The sequence below is a fragment of the Nomascus leucogenys genome, chromosome 3, assembly GCF_006542625.1.
Source record: "Nomascus leucogenys isolate Asia chromosome 3, Asia_NLE_v1, whole genome shotgun sequence".
Taxonomy (NCBI): Eukaryota; Metazoa; Chordata; class Mammalia; order Primates; family Hylobatidae; genus Nomascus; species Nomascus leucogenys.
In genome coordinates, this window is record NC_044383.1 from 61,615,066 (window position 1) to 61,631,567 (window position 16,502).

Consider the following 16,502-nt stretch of genomic DNA (forward strand, 5'->3'; position numbering starts at 1 on the left):
CCTAGAACTTAAAGTATAATAAAAAAATATATAAAGAAAATATCTTTATTAAAAAATAGAATATTTTCTTGCTGGCAAAAGTGTTATTTTTTAGATTCTTCAATTGCCTTTTTCTATTTTCTGAGCTCTAAGCTGTCTTTTTTTGTTTCTAGGATGGCACATCTCAGTATCTTTTAAGACAATGATGGGTTTAAGGAATAGCCTTCTGTTTTGTAGCCACTCCATGAGTCTTCTTGGGGCCTGCCAACCCCTGGATAACAGGAAATCTTCATACATGTAGCTGGTTTAAAGGGACTTCCAATGAATACTTCTGTTTAAGTAGAAGGTTCTGAATTATCAGTAGATAAGACCAGTATAACCGTTAGAATCTTTGGGAGCACACCTGATTACGTACTTGGACTTTAGTTTCTGACAGAGCCCTGAGCAGCTGCTCACAAGGGAAAGCATACGTAGACTGAAGCTATGCAGAGTGAAGTCTCAACAGCTGAAACTTACTTGGGAACCAGTGGCGCCCTAACTTAAGATAATTTATGAAACGTTGTAAGTCTACAACATTCTTCATGGAAGCCAGTTAGGGAATGGAAAATTTTGAGATAGATAGATATAATTATATATCAATATACAAAATATACAATAAATATATTCCAGTTGATTTTAGGCAGAAAATATGAAAATAGGATTTTCCTATCTTATTTACTGTATTTTTTTTCTCCTACTCTAAGGCTTATTTTTTAAATAAACATTTATACAAATGTAGTACCAGGTATGAGAAAAATAAAAAAATATTTGTTCAGATGCACCTCTACATCCAATTGGGTTTTATATTTGTTCAGATGCATCTATAAAACCAAATTTTTTTTCCGTTAGTAATTTTAAGCTCATGTTTATAAATTTATTCATGCATTTGAGACTGTTAGATGTATCCTTAGCATTCAAATTTGTTCATTGATGTCTTGAGTTATACTAAAATTTAAAGCCCTTACAAGATTAAGAAATTGGCAAGAAAAGATAAGAAAATATAACCCGAATTCTTGAAACGTTAATCACATTGTAAATTTATCCTCATCTTAAGCTTTTATTTCCACATAATATTTATAAATAACATAAACAATATTTTAGATATAACAAAATTAACAAATTAAGAATTAAATATTTTATCATTTACAATTCAATTAGGAAAAATGTGTTTACAGTAATCTCAGATTGAGAAAAAATATCGGTATTCAGATTTTGGCTTCTACCTTTGTGGTGATAAAATATACATTTACATTATACTTTATGCTGAGAAGTTAAAACTCTCTAATTGCTGATACTACACGATCGTGAACTGAAAACATGTATTTGCTTAATGTCAAAATTACATATTTTACAATAATTCCACTTGTTATTTAATCATCCCATACCTGGTATATGACCATTTATTCACCGTAAACTTGTACACTTCAAATATCTCTTTTTAAATGCTGTGTTTGTAGAATAATGAATAAACAATATTTTAGATAGCTTTGTTAAACAATAATTCTACTTTCCTATATTTTCTCAATATCAAAATATTCTGCAAATATATGATAAAGGGTTGGTTTCCAAGACAATAGATTGCTTGAAGAAACAGTTTTATATGTTAGGACTGCTATAAACTGAATTGCATTTCCAAAAATGCATATGCTGAAGCCCTAACCCACATTGTGATGGTATTTGGTGATGAGGTCTTTGGGAGGTAATTAGGTTTAGCTAAGGTTATAAGGGTGAGGAATTAATGATGAGATTGACATCATATAAGAAGAGATCAGAGAGCTTGCTCTTTCTAGTTCCCTCTTTCTCAGCACCCTCACAAAGACGTCATGTGTACATAGCAAGATGGTGGCCATCTGCATGCCAGGAAAAGAGCCTTTATCAGAAAGCAACCATAATGGCACAATAATCTCAGGCTCCCAGCCTCTGAAACTCTTAGAAAATAAGTTCCTAGTATAAGCCACAAAGTCTATGGTATTTTGCAATGGCAGACTAAAACAAAAACTTTTTCATAATTAAGAAGCCTTCTTATGTTAAAGAATCATGTTGCAAACCTTCTATACTCCCAGTGATAAATATGTATTATGTTTCCTGTGAATAATGATGTGGGAATTTTGGTAATGGAAAAATTATATAGTGCACATTTTTATATGTGAAACTCTAGGAGACTAAATGCATAGAAACTTCGTGTATGTATTTTCTTCTAAACGTGTAACAGCTGGAAAATGATTAAATAAATTACAGTTCATTGATACACTAAAAAATATGCCATTAAGCCGGGCGCGGTGGCTCAAGCCTGTAATCCCAGCACTTTGGGAGGCCGAGGCGGGCGGATCACAAGGTCAGGAGATCGAGACCATCCTGGCTAACACAGTGAAACCCCGTCTCTACTAAAAAAATACAAAAAATTAGCCGGGTGTGTTGGTGGGCGCCTGTAGTCCCAGCTACTCGGGAGGCTGAGGCAGGAGAATGGCGTGAACCCGGGAGGCGGAGCTTGCAGTGAGCCGAGATCGTGCCACTGCACTCCAGCCTGGGCGACAGAGCAAGACTCTGTCTCAAAAAAAAAAAAAAAAAAAAAAAAAAAAAAAAAATATGCCATTAATTGGCATAAAAATATTTGTATGGCTATTAATTACCTAGGAAATTCTTACAATGTAATATTCACTGAGAAAATAAACAACATGTCATTTGCTATTATTCATGTCAAGAATATAGTATGGACTGCTATTTTGTGTATATATAGAGATTGTATATATAGAGGTTCTGTTTTTATTTAATGGGTGAGTCACATTTCATCTTATCCAGCTACTCCTGTTTTGATGGATATTCAGTCTATTTCCAAGTGGCCTACTATAATATTGCTTATACAATAATCCTTGTGTAGATGGCATTACATACTTATATAATTATTTATATATTTTATTTTATTTATTCATTTATGTATTTATTTAAGATACAATTCTTGAAGTGGAAGTGTAGGTAAAAATAGGTACATTTTAATTTCCTAAGCTGATTTGTAATTCAGATATTCAAAAGTCATTTTTTCTTTGAAATCATAGTTGTTTTAATTTTATCATAGTCTAAAAAATTTTTCTTTTACAGATGATGTAGGAAACAATGGGGTTTTCAATAAAATTGTGAAAGATAATGTTACAGCTTTTATTTTATAAAATTTGAACATCATGCAATACACTTAAACATATTGAAAACTTTTTTGAGACTAGATTTTCTTTTCAGTTGTAATGGCAAATAATTTGTTTTAAATACAGAAAATGTAAAGAAATAAATTCAGCCATACTTTTATTACCTAGAGAAACCACTCATGTTTTAATATATTTTCTCCCTGAAAAAAGACTATATCTGCATATGTATATGCATAGATACAGCTGTTTATCAATTCTATATGCATTATTTACGATTGTGTTGTTTCTTTAACTATAAATATTTGCATTTTCTGTGTCATAAATTCTTCAACAACATGTTTAACATTCTCTTGAGTATGCCAGTTTGCTTATCCACTCTTGTTTGTTTGTTTGTTTTGCCTTTTGAGAAAGGTTCTCCCTCTGCTGCTGCCCAGGCTCCAGACTGGAGTGTAGTGGCATGATCTTGGCTTACTGCCGCCTCCTCTTCCCAGGCTCAAGCGATCCTCCCACCTTTGCCTCCTGAGTAGCTGAGACTACAGGTAAATGCCACCACGCCCCACTAATGTTTGTACTTTTTGTAGAGATGAGGTTTTGCCACCTTACCCACGCTGATCTTAAACTCCTGGGCTCAAGCGAGCCGCTTGCCTCGGCCTCCTTAAGTACTGGGATTACAGGCGTGAGCCACTGTGCCTGGCTCTCTTCACAAAATTTTTAAGCAGCTTTCCAACTCGGTTGTTCTAGGTTAACTTCCCAGTTGTAATCTCCAGGAATGAAAATTGCACTAAATCCTGTTCAAGTACTTTTAAATAGATACAAGCCTTCATGTACTGTTGGGATGTCTTGTCTGGCTCTCACAGGGTATCTGTTCTCATCACACTCAATCTTTTTCAGGATCAGCTGTCATATTTGTCAATATCTTTTTTTCTTAAAGAAATTTATTTTCCTTATTTTCATCTTTTCTACCTGGCTGTTCAATCTAGATTATTTGCTGGCCCTCTTCGTCTGATTGACCTCCAAATATTGGAAGATTTAAAGGTTCAGTTTTCAGCCTCTTTTGTTAAACTTCCAGTAATTTCTCTTTAGGTCCAGTCCCATCTCTAGTGCTATCATATTTCCTAAACTTTGGATTCTCATACAGAGCTTCCAGGAGACCTTTCCTGAGGATCACAAACCGAGCAGGTTCATACCATACTATTAAGATTCAAACTTTCCCATTTTAGCTAATGTCAACACTTCTGCAAAGTTTCCAATCTAAGACCTGGGTGTCATCCCTGATTTTCCACACACCAAGTTCATTGGCACAACTTGTTGGTTTACTTTTAATTTATATTCAAAATCTCATTACACTAAATCATCTTCACTTCCAACATTCAAGTCCCAGTTAACTTCAATATCCTTCTATAAACTGAAATAATTTATTCCCTTACCCAGCCCTTTTCTGAAAGAAATAATCTAAAGCAGTACTGATAATATTTTGCCATCTATGCAATAGAAAATACGCTGAATGTTAAGCAAAATGCATCTATCATTTTCTCGTTACCATGACATTGGTTGAGAATGTAATTATCTTATACTATCTTGGTGTGTCTCCAAATATTAAGCCACTGGGCTTACTATTAGGTGCTAGATAAATATATATTTTGTGCTGGCACAGAGTAGGCACCAAATAACAATTGCTTTCAAATAGGTAATGAAAAGACATTTTTCCCCATTAATTGATTATTAGGAGCACAAGCATCATCTGAAATAATTATTTAAACACAAATTCTCAAGTGATCTTGAAGAATATAGGGTTTAATTTTGTTTTCTTTTCCAGTAAAGTTACACTTGTCAGCTCTGGGTTTCTGTTATTCTGAGATCTCTTATAATTTGCTGAGAGAACAAATGAACTGTAATAATTATAATTTATTTTTTATAATCGGTGTCACACTTTTGCCTGGTAGACAACTACAATATCAACGAAATACTGAATGAATGATTTTGCCCCTCTGCTTTTTAGAACTGTGAGGATAACCTCTGTATTTTCATATGCCAATATATGTTTATGTCATATTTTGGTGTCATGTACCACTGTGTTGGATATTATTTTTAATGTGGCTGATTGAAATGTCAGATGTTATTTGTTTTCCTTTTCATTATATATGGAAAAATAGTCACAAAGTGGAGTGAAGATTATCACTGATCACTGCCTTTACCAATTTTCTTAAAAATGGAAATATAAAGTCAACACAGAATTCTGGAAAATAAGATATATTTTGATTATTGATTTTAACTTTTTAAGCTTTCATTGAAGTATGATACATATATGAGTTTAACATTCACAGTTAGTTTTTACAGAGTTTTATATAACTGTGCGAAAGGCATCAAGATCACAAAATAGACTATTATCATCACATTATAAGATTTCACCTTCCCATGACTCTCCTAGTTATTAACCCCCTCCTGCAGGTTAACCACTATTTTGACTTTAAGCAAAACGGATTCATTTTGTTTTTTTTAGAAATTTACATAAGTGTGAAATACATCCCATCAATACCTAATTTATTGAGAGTTTTTAGCATGAAGGGTTGTTGAATTTTGTCAAAAAAAAAGAAATTTACATAAGTGAAATTATATATTAGGTACTCTTGTATATGTATTTTTCCACTAAGTATTATGTGAATGATATATCTTTATTGTTGCACAAACTTGAAGACTATTTATTGTCATTGCTATACAGTATTTCATTGTTTGTATATAGTGTAATTTATTTTTCCATTCTACTGTTGACATACACTGGAGAAATTTCTAGTTTTTGGCTATTATAAATAGTTCTACTGTGAACATATATGTACTTCTTTAAGGTGTACATACTAGAATAAAATATTTTTTGTCATAGCATATGCATATGTTTAACTTTAGTATACACATTTAAACACCTTGCACACAGGTTGCATCGCATTGTTGACCTACAAGTAGTGTATGAGAGTTCTGGTTTCTCTCCATCATTGCTAACACCTGCTATTACATTATTATTATTATTATTATTATTATCATCTACACTTTAGCTATCCTGCAGAGTGTAGCAGAATGAAGATGCGTTGTAATTCTAATTTGTATTTATCTGATGATTATTAAAGTAAATAAAGCACTTTTTTACGTACTTACCCATTTGGGTATTCTTTTTGTGAAGTGTCCATTCAAATTTCTCTCCATGTTTTAGCTTTTACAAATCTATTTAATATATGAAAAGAACATTAGCTTTGATGTCCTTTTCACTTATTAAATAGACTTGTAAAAGCTCTTTAGCTTTTGTTGCTTTTTTTCATTGCAAATATTTTTCCCAACCTGTGAGTTTCATTTTTTTATCTCTATTGATGATATATTTTGATAGAGAGAATTTCTTAGTTGAAATAGAATAACTTCATAGATACTTTTTAGCATTATGGTTAGTGTGAACACTAATTTCCATAAGCTGCACCTTAAATATTTTGAAATCTGTCTTTATGAAATTAATACGCATTTGGAAATAAAGGTCTATTTTATACCCTGAATCCTTACGCCTGTAATCCCAGCTACTCAGGAGGCTGAGACAAGAGAATTGCTTGAACCCGGGAGGCGGAGGTTGCAGTAAGCTGAGATTGCCCCACTGCGCTCCAGCCTGGGCGAAAGAGTGAGATTCCATCAAAAAAAAAAAAATAGAATGACCTTAGGCAAGATCAGTTCATTTCTCCTTGCCTCAATTTCCTCACTGTCAAATAGGGAAAAAGGAAATAATGACTTTATTGAATTAAATTAAAGAATAAAATATCTGATGATGGTGAAATGTCATTATAAAAACCAAAGCACAATACAAGTATAATGATAAAGAGAACTATGTGATTTTCCATCTTTGGCACAATAGCCTGCATACTCAAATTTATGCCATGGCCATTGATCAATGTTCAGGTTGCAATACTTCTAACATTAATAATTGGAATAAAATCCCATTAATTACCATACCTTAGTTATTTTCTATATTATCCCAATAAATTTAAATTTTATAGCAGTCACACAGTTCTTGTTTGGAGCCCACCATTTAAAATCAAGTGTCCTACAGTACATCAGTTAACATATTATCTATGCACTATAAAGCAATGCAACCATGAAGTATTTTCATTTTAAGAAATTATTTTTAAAATATTTTAATATAGCATACATAAATTAATAAGATTTGCCTGTTTATCTGTGTATACGATTAACATTTATTGAAAATCTAAGTTATTATCAGTCAGGATAAACTTGATTATGCTTCATAAAAAATAACTCTAGCCTTTTTGTGGAACAAAACATCTAAGTTATTTTTGATCAACAAAACTAAGAGTTGTTTTATTAAAAAACAAAGAATAAACAAAATTCACCAATCATTAGCTAGAGTAAGAAAACAAAAGAGAGAGGACTTAAAATCAGAAATGAAAGAGGAGACGTTACAATTATAGCACCGAAATACAAAGGATCAGAGGAGACTACTATGCATAATTATATGCCAACAAATTAGACAACCTAGAAGAAATAGATAACTTCCTAGACACATAAAACCAACAAGACCGAATGATGAAGAAATACCAAATCTGAACAGGCCAGTGAAAAGTACGATTGAACCTGTGATAAAAAGTCTCTCATCAAAGAAAAGGCCAGGACCTCACGGCTTCTCATGTTCTATCAAACATTTAAAAAAACAGAACCAATTATTTACAAACTCTTTTAAAAACATCAAAGAAAATCTATTTTTTCAACTCTTTTTATGAGGCCAGCACATGCTGATGCTAAAGGAAAACAAGAATGCTATAAGAAAAAAAAATTACAACCAATATTCTTGATGAACATAGATGCAAAATTCTCAACAGAATGTCAGCAAACTAAATTAAAATAATAAAAGGATCATTGATTACGACCAAATGGAATTTATCCCTGGGCTGCAAGAATGGTTCAATATACACATATCAATTAATGTGATACATCACACTAACAGAATAAAAGACAAAAATGATATGATCACCTCATTACATGTAGAAAAAAATTTGACAATATTCTACATACTTTTAGGAAAAAAAATTCTCTACAAAATAGCTATAGAAGGTATGTACCTCAACAAAATAAAGACTATAGATCATAAGCACACAGCTAACATTATGCTCGATGATGTAAAATTGAGAGCCTTCCTCTAAAATCTGAAACAAAGCAAGTATGCCCACTCTATTTCCATTCAATGCAGTATTGCAAGCCATTGACAGAGCAATTAGGCAAGAGAAGGAAATAAAATGCATCAAAATACCAAAGAAAAACATAAAATATTTGTTGTTTTCTGACAACATGATCTTATACATAGAAAACTCTAAACATCCCACCAAAAAACCATTAGAACTAACAAATAAATATGGTAATGTTACAGCCTTGACTTTGAATTACCAAATATTGTCAACACACAAAACAAGTAGCATTTTTATACACTAACAACTAAATATGTAAAAAAGAGAACAATCCCATTTACAATAATTATAAAAATGGAACTTAGGGATAGATATAACCAAGGCGAGTAAAAGACTTGTACAATGAAAACTATAAAACATTAATGAGAGAAATTGAAGAAGATATAAATAAATGCAAAGACATCATATGTTCACGAGTAGAAATAATAAATATTGTTAAAATGCCCATACTACCCAAAGTGAACTACAGATTCAGTGCAACTCTTATCAAAAGTCCCATGACTTTTTTTTATATAAAAATAGAAAAGGCAATTCTAAAATTCCTATGGAATCACATAAACCTCCAGAAAGGACAGTTTCCTCAATAAATGGTGTTGGGAAAACTGGATATTCATATTCAGAAAAAAGAAATTGTACTCTTATTTCACACCAAATACAAAAATCAAGTCAAATTGGATTGAGGACTTAAATGTAAGGCCTGAAATTATAAAACGACTAGAAAAAAATATAAAGGAAAAACTACAAATCATTGGTCTGGGGAATTAATTTTTAGATTTGACCCCTGAAGTGCATACAACAAAATCAAAGATAGACAAATGGTATTTCATCAAAATAAAAAGATTTTGCCCAACAGAGAGGACAATTAACAGAGTGAAGAGGCAACGTTTAGGTTGGGAGAAGCTATCTGCAAGCCATATATCTGACGAGGGGTACATATCCAAACTATGTTAGTAACTCAAACAAGCCTATATAAAGAAAACAAATAATCAATTAAAAGGAAAGAGGCAAGAGACCTGAATAAACATTTCTCAAAAGAAGACATACATATAGTCAACATACATATCAAATAATGCTCAACATCACTAATCATTAAGGAAATACGAATTAAAACTACAACGAGACGTCACCAGAAGTCTCCCAGAAGGGCCATTATCAAAAAAATGAAAGCTAACAAATGCTAGTAAGCCATTATGAAAAACTGTATGGAAGTTCCTCAAAAAATTACAAATAAAATTACTCTATTATCCTGCTATCCCACTTCTGGATACTTACCATCACAAAATTGAAATCAGTATGTCAAAAAGATGTCTGCGTTCCTATGTTCATTGCAGCACTATTCATAAAAGGCAAATTATGGAATCGGAATCCACCTAACATTTTATCAACAGATGAATGGATAAAGTGGTACATATACACAATGGAATACTATTTAGCCTTTATAAAAATAAATAAAAAATTAATTGTCATTTTTGTGTCAATTTATTCTATAAAAAGTATTTTATGTCAATTTATTTTATAAAAAGAAATTATCATTTGCAACAACTTGAATGGAATTGGAGGATGTTAATCTTGGTGAATTAAGTTTGGCACAAAAGGACAAATTCTCACTTATATATGGAATTAAAAATAATCAAATTTATAGAAGCAGAGAGTAGGGTGATGATTACGAGAGATTAGGGAGTGAGGGGAATAGGAAGATGATGGCCAAGGGGTACATAGCCTTTGTTAGAAGAAATAACAGGTGTTTTTTTGCGATTTATTTGCACAATGTGGTGAATACAGTTAATAATAGCATTTTGTACATTTAAAAATCACAAAGAGTACATTTCAAATGTTCTCACCATAAAAATAATAAGCATTTGTGATGATATATAATTAGCTTAATTATTCCACATTATATTCATAAATCATAATGTAACTTTTTACTCAATAAATCTATACAATCATAATTTGTCAATTTTCAAAAAAATTAAAAAGGAAATTTATTAACAAAAAGTTATTTTTAACTCATGCTATGTATTCATCTCAACTGAGTTGTAGTCTCTAACTCATGTTTTCCTGAATCTAAGCTATGAGATAAACTGCTACCTAGAGCATTGTTAATTGCTGTGGAAAGATAATAGTGTTCTGAAGAGTCTCTCTTCAGAAAAGGTCCATCAAAGATGTGATGTAGGATTTTTTTTTCACAAGTCATTTATCATAACTAGTAACATGGCCCCACACAACCCAAAGAGCCCAAAGAGGGTAGGGAAGTGTAGTCTTATCATAGGGCTGAAAGGTGAAGAACTGGGATATCTGATTTAAAAAAGCAATTGTGATTATTGCTATTCTGTATAAACAATATGTTTCTAAGGCATACAAAAATAAAATAGACATGGCTTGTGTCTATACAGTGACAAACATAAAAATACACTCCCCTGAGATGCATGCAGTAAGAGTTGAGCGACTACACAAAGAAAACGTAAAAAACCCTGCTTCGATGAGCCTGGAAAAGTTTCAGAAAGAGAAAACTATTAGATCTGGGTCTTGAACCATAAGTAAGAGTTCAACAAGAAAAATAAAATGGGGATGGATAATTGTTAAAAAACAAGGCTTCTGCACAGAAAACAGAACTAATTGACAGAGTAAATAGACAACCTACAGAACAGAAGAAAATCCTCACCAACTACATATCTGACCAAGGAATAATATACGAAATCTACATGGAACTCAAGCATATCAGCAAGAATGAAAAACACATAACCCCATTAAAAAGTGAGCAAACAACATGAATAGACATTTCTCAAAGGGAGATCAACAAATAGCCCACAAACATAAAAAAATGCTCAATATTACTAATCAGGAAAATGCAAATCAAAGTCACAATGAAGGCTAGGTGTGGTGGCTCATGACTGTAACCTCAGTACTTTGGAAGGCCATAGTGGGAGAAGCACTTGAAGTCAGAAGTTTGAGACCAGCCTGGGAAACACAGAAAGACCTTGTCTCTACAAAAAAATAAACAATAAAAAAATTAGTGGGTGTAGTGGCACGTGCTGGAAATCCCAGCTATTCAGGAGGCTAAAGCAGGAGTATCACTTGAGCCCAGGAGTTTGAATGCACAGTGAGCCATGTTTTTGCCACTTAACTCCAGCCTGTGCAACAGAGAAGATTTTGTCTAAAAAAAACTCCAAACGAACAACAACAACAAACAAATAAACAAACAAAAAACCACTAAACTGAAAACTAAAACTAAAAATAAAACCACAATGACATACCACCTGACCCCAGTCAGAATGTCCAGTTTTAAAAAGTCAGGAAACAATAGATATTGGTTATTGGTGTGAATGTGGTGAAAATGAAACACTTATACATGCTGGTGGAAATGTAAATGAGCACATCTATGGAAAATAGTATGGAAATTTCTCAAGTAACAAAGAGTAGATCAACATTCAATTGAGCTATTCGATTATTGGGTATCTACCCAAAGGAAAAGAAGTAATTATGTCAAACAGACACTTTTACTCATTTGTTTATCACAGCAAATTCACAATTGCAAAGATATGGAATCAAATTTTCTATCAACAGATGAGTGGATACAGAAAATGTAGTATATACACACCCCAGAATACTACTACGCCATAAAAAGAATGAAATAATGTCTTTCGCAGCAACTTGGATGGAACTGGAAGCTGTTGTCCTAAATGAAGTAACTCAGAAATGAGAAACCAAATACCACATGTTCTCACTTATATGCGTGAGCTAAGCTATGGGTATACATAGACATGCAGAGTGGTATAGTGAACATTGGAGACTCAAAAGTGTGCAGTGTGGGAGGAGGGCAAGGGATAGAAAGATCACCCATCAGATGCAACGTAATGTAAAGTATTCTTATACACTAAATATTTCTAATGCTGTGCTTCTGTGACCAAATAGCACTGATCTATATATTTACACATCAAGAATAGATCAGTGGCATTTGGTCACAGGGACACAGCATTAAGGTTGTGAGGAGCAGCAGGAAGGAGTTTATAAAAGGCCATGAGAAAACTTTTCAGTGATTATCTTGAAGGTGGTAACGATTTCAGAAGTGTATACATATCAAATTTATCAAATTATATTCATTAAAGATGCAGTATTTAGTGGATATCGACTATAATTAAATAAAGTTTAAAATACTGAAATGGTATATACATTAGGAGAGAATCTAATTTCAAGGATAAGATTTGATTTTATTTCTAAGATTCTCTTGGAATTGTGTAAATGATGTATAGGGGAAAATGGAGGAGCATAGTTTAGAGAGGAAAGAGAGTTTATTAAATATACTGAGCTAGAGCTAGAGGTTATATGGAACATGCAGGAAGAGACGACTTGCAGGAAGTTTCATAGTATATTTGTAATGCAGAAGAATATTGTAGTATAAAATGTATTTGCAGGCCGATACAGTAGCCATCAGAGAACACCATAGTATTTATGAAGCCATAGTATTTATGAGAGTTAAGCGATTCAACATGAATCAGGGGAAGGATGGATTTCTGAGAAAATTCCTACGGAAAGGAGGATTACAAAAGAGGATTAGTCAGGAAGATATGAGACCATTAAAGAGGCAAAAAGATGGACAGATGAAAGTTAGACCAAGTCCAAAGATAAAACATTCAATGTTTTATCTCAGGAGATTAAACAATGTTGAAGGTATATATGAAAGGATGACAAAAAGGAAAAACAACAAAATTTCTCTGCGAATCCAGGAAGTTATGTGTACACACAGATAATTTTTAGACTTAGGGATGTTAAGTTCAAGAAATTCACATCTGATAGTCTAAATTTACTCAGTGTAATTTTAGAAAGCAAGATGAAAAGCAAGAGGGAAGGATATTTGTCCACACATGACTAGTATAATAAATATAACAAATAGTACATAGTTGTACGATAGACATTCAAGTCATTTAATCAAAAAATTATGAATGCCCCAGGGCCTTGCCTATCTTATTATAATTCTAAAATAACGAAAATATTTCCCATCATTTCTCTTGAACTATTGTGACACATTCCACATGTCAATTAGAAAATATACAATAATGAAATTATTTGTGAAGCAGTTAATCCACAGAGAGCTTTTTTCTGGCCCCCTGGTTCATATTCCTTGACAAAATTTGGATAGTAACCTGGATGAGATCAGGATTGAAAAAGTGTAGAATGTTAGGAAAAATTCACGCTGTCGAAAAATGTAAGGTGGTTGTATTAGAACACGGCTCATTACTGTCATAGGGAAACATTATTTTTGCCAATCTGAGATATAAGTAAGTCACTTAAATTTCAGGGGTGAGGGACTTGCCATATTGTTCATTAAAATAAATCATGTCTCCTATTTTAATTGAAAACTGCAGCTTAGCTGATAAAATAATAGATGACTTGGTAAGTATAATCAGTTTTAATTAAGAATATTTCATACAATTAATCTTTTATTCAGTTTTTCCCTGTTTTACATTGTTGTTGTTTTTAAATAGGGATGGCTGTTTACCTGCATTTACTAAACAATAGGAATAGCTAATAACTATTCTCAATCATTTTTTTCAAGTCATGGAATGTTACAATTAAGAATTTATGGAGTAGAAAACCCAGCTGATCCAGGTATTAGTGTTTCTCTTACACCATTCTCTTCTTGCATATGCCATTCATAGCAGACAATTGAGTCTTTTTTACTCTTCGATATAAAGTAATATTGATTTATTTCTTTATTTCATTATTCTAATGCCAGCCTCTGGCTATTGATTTGTGTCAGCAAAGTCTTGAGATGTAGAAAGAAAAAACAAATCAGCTAGCTGACTACAAATAAATGTCCAGCTAAGGTCTACGGATTGGAAAAATACAAAAAACAAATAACAAAAATAGCTCATATTTGAACACTTAAACTTTGCCCAGTACTATGCTAAGCACTTTCTACTTAATAATTAAGACATCCTATAAACTAGGTTTTATGAACGTCTGTAGTTTTCAGAATATTGAGAATCAGAGTAGCTAACTGATGCACAACGACACACTTAAAAAGTAGTAAAAGTAAGCTATGTATATATGTATATATTCTTTTTTCTTATGATTTTCTTTTTTTATTTTTTTTTATTATACCTTAAGTTTTAGGGTACATGTGCACAAGGTGCAGGTTTGTTACATATGTATCCATGTGCCATGTTGGTGTGCTGCACCCATTGACTCGTCATTTAACATTAGGTATCTTTCCTAATGCTATCCCTCCCCCATCCCCCCACCCCACAGCAGGCCCCGGTGTGTGATGTTTCCCTTCCTGTGTCCATGTGTTATTGTTCAATTCCCACCTATGAGGGAGAACATGCGGTGTTTGGTTTTTTGTCCTTGCAATAGTTTGCTGAGAATGATGGTTTCCAGCTTCATCCATGTCCCTACAAAGGACATCAACTCATCATTTTTTATGGCTGCATAGTATTCCATGGTGTATATTTGCCACATTTTCTTAAACCAGTCTATCATTGTTGGACATTTGGCTTGGTTCCAAGTCTTTGCTATTCTGAACAGTGCCACAATAAACATACGTGTGCATGCGTCTTTATAGCAGCATGATTTATAATCCTTTACCTCTTTTACTTTATGAAATTTGAATTGAAAAATATTGTACTCACATATAAACTCCAGCCTGCACACATGCAATTAGGTTGTGGTTATTTCCATCCCCAGAAGATTTTTGTCATTAAAATAGCATTCTCTGATAATGATCATTTTCTCTTTCACAAGATATGATAACAGCTAGTGATAAAAAGCTTGTTTAAATTAGTAGTTATTATAAACTTCTGGAGTTGAACAGACTTGGGATCCTGCTCCCAGTAGGATTTTATCTCCTGAGCCATATGTAACTTAACCCCTCTGAATTTTATTTTTTAACCAGAAAAATGAAGTAATAAAAATATATATCTCATTTTCAATGAGAAAAGCATGGGAAATGGTTGATAAAGTGACTGGCATATACTACACCTGAAATAATGTAATTAAACTTTTTACTACCACCACCACCATCGTTACTATTGTCATCATCATCGTCATTTAGATCTGTGTAAATCCACCTTTTCAGAAAGATAGCTGTTATGTACATTCAGTACACCAATGCAAGCCAGTAATAGATTTATCATTTGCAAACTAGCTTAAATGCACAGGGTGACACAGATATTTTTTCTTGCTCTAAGTAAATCTAAAAATGCAAGGGGCATATTTACTATAGTTATTCAAATTTTAAGTATAACTTCAAGCTGGGTGTGATGACATATGCCTGTAATCCCACCTATTTGGGAGACTGAGGCAGGAGGATCACTTGAGCCCAGGAGTTTGAGGCACTTGAGGCCAGGTATTCGAGTCCATCCTGAGTGATATAATGAGACTCCATCTCTACACACACATATTCAAACTATATTTTATATGTGTGTGTGTATGTATATATGTCGCACATATAGATATATAGATATGTCTATATATACTATAAGTATGCACACATACATATACATAAATATATACATAATGTGAGACAATGAAGCTCACAAATTGCAAATAAACTCTTCTGAAGAGATTCCTATTTCATATATACATATATACTACATATATACATACATTTATATAGAACTATATTTTATACACCTATATGTTGTATATATACAAAATGTACATATACATATACAAAATAATATTTTATATATTTAGTATATGTATGAAATATAGCTTTGTACATATGTATACACACATGCATTCAGGGCAACATTTTTAGTGGTTCAGAAAACAAAGCGTAATTAAAAGTTATAAATAATATTAAAAATATTAATAATTGAGAACTCCCAGCTTCATGGAGATAGGCCATTCCACTATTCATGTCTATTTCTACAGAGATATTATGTAATTAATATATCAACCACAGTGCAGATGGCTTACAGAAAACCTTACTGAAAACACCTTGATTTTACTGATTCAATCTTTTTCAACATTATCTCAACCAATCAAGGAGATTGATAATGAGACATAAAAATTACTCTAAAGTCAGTCTAATTTGGTCTATAGGCTGTAAGTAAAAAAACAAACAAACAATATTTCTTTTATTCCCTCAAGAAATAGGAACCTCTTCAGAAGAGTT

The 16,502-nt window shown here is 32.5% G+C and overlaps 1 long non-coding RNA gene across 1 annotated transcript in view; it reads left to right on the plus strand.

Annotated features, from left to right (window-relative positions):
- The first annotated feature begins 431 nt into the window (after positions 1–431).
- Positions 432–16,502, plus strand: part of LOC105738985 — a 99,004-nt gene continuing 82,933 nt past the window's right edge. Inside the window, exons 1-2 of the long non-coding RNA XR_001114828.2 lie at positions 432–540; positions 3,567–3,694. This is a non-coding gene — a long non-coding RNA (uncharacterized LOC105738985). The remainder of the gene's footprint in view (positions 541–3,566; positions 3,695–16,502) is intronic.